The following is a 5,485-nucleotide window of genomic DNA, read 5'->3' as shown; positions in this document are numbered from 1 at the left end:
ACTTCATTCTCAGTTAATTCAAATAGGCTGCTTGGTCAAAGCATCTGTTGCACTTGAAGAACCCAACACCACGTCCCATCCACCCCCTCTCCACCAGATTGCCTCAGAGATGGTTTTTGCAAACAGAATGAGCAAGTGGTCAGGGAGCATGCTGGCATGCTCCTGATGGTGTTTCTGGCTTGCAGAAAGTATTGGAGATGCCTATGATCTCATAGAAAAGGAGAAAAAGCCAGAAGTTTGGACAGGGATCTTATAGTTTCTGTTGATGGAGGACGAGCAATGAGGTTCAGGGCCTTCCTTATTTCCATGCTGACTATTAAGAATTTTCTCATAATGTTCTGGAGAAGTCCAGGGAGGAATATTAGTAAAAACCTGCACACGCTGCTCATTTGTTTTTATGAGTAGAACCAAACTTAAGTTTTCAATCGATAGGTAAGTAGTTCTTCCTTTTTCTTTCATCTTCACCATACAAAAAAAGAAAACCAGGATTCAAGTCCTTTTCACATCAACAGAAGCTTTCAAAAAGATTGGGATATGTGCCCAAAATGCGAATATGAGAGTGTGTATATTACCTTTCCAATATAAGCTTCTCATATGCCTTCAGTCATGGTTATATATATAAAGGGCTGCTTTGATTTGTTCCTTCCAACAGTGGGATGTGAAGTTACCTTGCTTATTTTCATGCATATGCAAAAAGACAGGCAATTTGTGTAACCTATTTCTTTCCCTAAAGGGGAAGTATGAGACTAGCTCAAATTTAAGGGGTATGAAAATGATAAAGTTGGATCACTTGCTCTCTTTCTCTGATTTGCATCTCTCCATTGTATCCACTGTATGGGACATTTAGATATTCAACTTCAATTTTTGGCATCTCCATGCCTACTGAAAAGACAGGGATATGTAGACGGTCTATGTCTTACTGGATATGGGGCTCAAAGTTTCGTTCACTCAGACAGGATTTCTGTGGAGGGATATTTATATATTTTTTTCCCAAACCCAAAGGCATTTATGCAAAAACATAAATGTCAGCATGCTTAAGTAGCTCAAAATGAAGCATCTGGTACAGCATGCATTCGGGGATCTCAGCATTATGGGTTTTGTATAGAAGTCCGACTTACGTAACAACTGGGACAGGCTAGGAATGTGGTTCCTTCTGGTAAGCTACCTAAGATTTAGCCGAGGAGTATAAGCTTTATAGTTATAACAACATCCTGCTATAGAGCTTTTTTAAAAAAGCGACAGTTACTTGACCTGTAGATGTACCAATTTCTTTTTTCCTCCACCAACCCTTATTTGGGTTTTTCTTCAGTTGTGCGACCTTTCTCCCTCTCCCTCTCTCCCTGGCCTCCTGCCTGGTAACTAGAACTGTCTGAATCATCCAGACTAACATAGCCCCTTTTCTTTCCCTGCTCCCAAGCTGATTTTATTACAGCTTTATGCATTATTCATGTGTATTCAACCAACAGTTTATGCAGACAGATTCTGCTATGCGAGCCGTTCACAGGCTGTTCAGGCAGGGAGAGACCGTACCTTCAGGCACCCCTCTGTGGGAGGAGTGACATGTCAATGGTGCTGACCCAGGAGGCAAGGTGCTGAGAAGCTTCTCAGTTGTGCATGGTTGCTTATGCCTATGTCAGGCCGATGCTGAAGCCTCTTCGTCCGCAGGAGATGGTATGTGCATCACACTAAGCCATGCTATGAGACCCTTTGCCTTTGGTTTGCTTATGTCTCTGTGGGCTGGAAACACAGTATTATCTCTTCCTCTAACACCATTCAACTTCTCTGGTCCCAGCTGGAGTGGGAATCAAAGTAAATGAGCAGAACCACAAAATTTGGCCTGAGAATATTGGATGTGGAGAGTAGGACAGTGCAGTGGCTATTGGAGCAGGGAGTTTGGGATGGTTTATGTGGAAGCGAGAGACTCAGTTCTGTGCTCTCCTGGACTACTCATGTGTCCCCAATGAAATTATAGAGATCACACCAACCTTACAATGGAGAAACTGATTTAGATACACCAAGGTTGCACTGGGCTGTACCATCACAGTATTGTGTTCAAGTTGATCTCTCCATTAAGAAATACAGTGGAGCTGAGGATCTTGACTAGTGGCTCAGCACAACCAAATAGATTAAAGCTACACTGGGAGCGCCTGAAGCCCCTTCTGTAGCCTGCTGTGGACATGCCTCCAGCCATCTGCAAGGGGGGCTGCTTAATGATTTTGTAATGGTTTGGCATTTTGTAGGCTGAGAATTGGCACACATGGGTGTCTTTGAAACATTTGCTCCAAACACCCACATTTCAAATGTGTGATAGAAATGTTGTGAGGATCAATACTTTGGAGAGTAGGGGACACTCAGACACTATTGGTAATGTAGGGCAGAGGAGCTCATGGACATATAGTTTGTGTGCGTGTTCTGTTACTGATCACGCATGGGTTTGTGCCCCTAGAGAAGGTACTCTGAAATATTATTGAGAAAAAGTACCTTGATTAACATACCTCACTTAGGAAGGCAGAGAGGCAGAGGACACTGGAAGCCTGGAAAACTGAAAGCTTGAAGGCTGATTCCTATTTCTCTTTTACGCACTATCTTTTAACTGATTTTGTTTTTTCTACTCTTGAACAGTTGGTAGAGTGGGTGTTACATCCAACACCTCCGTGTGACAAATCTCAGCCTACAAAATACTGACACGTTACATTTCATTAACCATATGGGACCTAATTACACTGCCAACTAAAACATAGGTGCAAGTCCCAAAGGATCCATTTGCTATATGTGCATAGGCCCTATAGAACCTTATAGTATGTTTACCTACACATTCATTTGACATTTGCAATACACATAGCTTCATCGAGATGTGTAGACCCTAAGGTTTAATACAACTGAAGTAAAAGGTGAGTTTTTACTTACAAGATGGAAGGTTTTGGGGGAGAAGAGGCAGCGTCAGTATGTGCATACTGATAAATGAAAAAAAGTGTCAAGGTCTTCCCAGAAAGCAGCATTTCAGCATTTTGCAGACACGTCCATAAAGAGAACTAGCCAAAGGTAGCCAGAGTCCTTAGAACAGTGGAGCATTGACATCCTCTGTCTACAGACAACGTGGAACAAAGCGGCCCAGATCTGGCAGTGCTCTCCCTGCCCTCTGTCTCACTGCGGTGTTGGTTCACAGACATGAGCACTACATCATGCCACTTGCAGCAATTTCATCACAGATTATTTTATCAGGTGAGCTGTGGAAGGGTGGGAGTGAACTCTGTGGAGATTGGGTATGGATGCTAACAGGACTTTTAGCAAGAGGGGAGGAAGCAGAATACCAAAGGTTAAGGAGAAAGACAAGAGTACGGGATTAACAGAAATGAAGCACAGAAATAGCAATGGTGTTTAAGATGAACTGTTTCACTGACACAGTTTATAGATCTGAATATTTAACAGAGCCTAGATCCTCTTCAGAACATGTCCTCTATAGGCCCTGAAATGCTTCACAAATTAAATATAATTTTACTGCTAGGGAACTAAAGGACTGAAAGCTGGCATGCTGTGTTGGTCAACCATGGCACCTTTCTCGTTTCCCAGACCTCTGGTCTGCCTTGTACTAAGCTGTCTTTCATGGTTGATGGTCATAACCTGGTACTGTATGGCACGTGCCATGTTGGGTCCTTCTCCCGTTGTGTGGATTCAGTGGGGAGCACAAGGCCTGAAGTTCTTCTTTAGATCAGAAGTGAGAATGCAATGAGGTGCTCTCAAGGGACTAAATATTTCTGCAGATGTAGGTAAATTTCAAGCAAAAGCAAACTATGGAATACAGCAATGACTCAGAACTGTGTTTGCATTTATAAGCAGTTGATTTGTCCTAAATATGTCAAGTAGAAATGACTGAAGCTTGCTTTATAAAATGGCTTTTCAAATCAGTTAATAACTTCTCATAAGCTGATGGTTTCTCTCTGGCTAGATAAATATGTCATTTTGATATGATCATGGTAGAGGTGCTACTAGTTTCATTACATAAGCAAGAAATGAATAATTATTTCACAATTTTGTAGTTTGTCAAAAAAATCATAACTAGAACTATGACAACATTTGAGAGGGGTTTTTGTGTGTTTGTTCTCTACATTAGTGTGAAAAAAAAATCTTATAGCATTTCCTTTCATTCTCCTCTGTAGAAAATAGATAAACTATAAGTAAATAGATATAGGAAAAGGGGAAGAGTTGTTTGTGGTGTTTTTTTTTTAAATAAAAAATGCTTTTCAAAATGGGAAGAGTCGGTGCATGTGCATTGACATTTTCTGTTGGTGGAATTTTCTATAGTCTTATTACCTACACACCACACTTCTGGGCAGCCATGGGTTAGAGTTCATAAACCCAATGGCTGTTTTTGCTGTCCTCTAAAAATAGCGATGCTGACATTTGCAGTGAAACTATTTTGTTAATCTGCATGGGTGTGTGAGAAGATGCTCTGACTTCAATGATCAGCATTTTTCCTGGCATACAAAATTTACTGAATAAATAATAAGACTGATTGCTTTGGATTTAAATATAATCTAAAAAGTGTTCAGGGCAACATAACAAGTAATTACATAACTCAGGGAGCTGGTCGGATTATGAATATAGTCTATTTATGGGCTTTACTTGAAATATTTAAATCTATAAAATGTTCTATTATTCTAAATTACATAGTGAGACTTTTGATTCAGTATAATCTTTGCAACTGAAAAGTCTCCAAAATGTTACCAAGTGACACTTTCTGATATGAAGGATTTTGTATTAAGGAAGGATACTTGCTGCCTTCTTTCCAATCACACATTGCTTTAAGGTTATGAATCGTTTACAAATAACAAATTCTGTATAAACTACATATTAGTTAGACACCTAACTTTAGCCAGTAGTACCAAAACACCCAGTTCTGCAGGTTAACAATCTCCTGAGTTATTCAGGAATTCAGCATCAAGCAGAGATACCCGACCTATCTGTGGATAAACCAGCTGCGGAAAAAGCACCCCTTGAGTGCTCAAACTGGTTCTTGGTCTGAGCTACACAGCCTTGACTCAATGCTGTGCTTGTATGGCATGTTGTTACATACTTCTGCACAGTGCCATTAGTGGACACATGCATTGCCAGTTTGTTCAACAGGAACGTGAGGATTTCTCTCACAAGCAAAGATCTTCCCCCCCACCCCCCCACCCCCCCACCCCCGTATTTCTCTGTGTATCACTCTGTATTTCTTTGTGTATCACTGTGATTCTGCTGTCTCTTTATTTGCACTGAAAGCTTTTCCTCTCTCTTATTATGCATTTGAATAGCATCTAGCATCAAGGTGCTTTCACCTTAGCTGGTGCTCATATATATCATTAGAAATAATTTACAAAAAGAATTTTCATTCCCAAATGGTAGCACATGCAGTCTTGACTAACTTTACTGTTAAAGCCTAAGTTCTTTTCTTTCATCAACCGTTTTATTTCTTTAATCCAGAGAGTGCAATGGAATTGCAGAC

Source organism: Falco rusticolus, chromosome 2 (assembly GCF_015220075.1).
Source record: "Falco rusticolus isolate bFalRus1 chromosome 2, bFalRus1.pri, whole genome shotgun sequence".
NCBI lineage: Eukaryota > Metazoa > Chordata > Aves > Falconiformes > Falconidae > Falco > Falco rusticolus.
Note: the sequence above shows the minus strand (reverse complement) of the source record.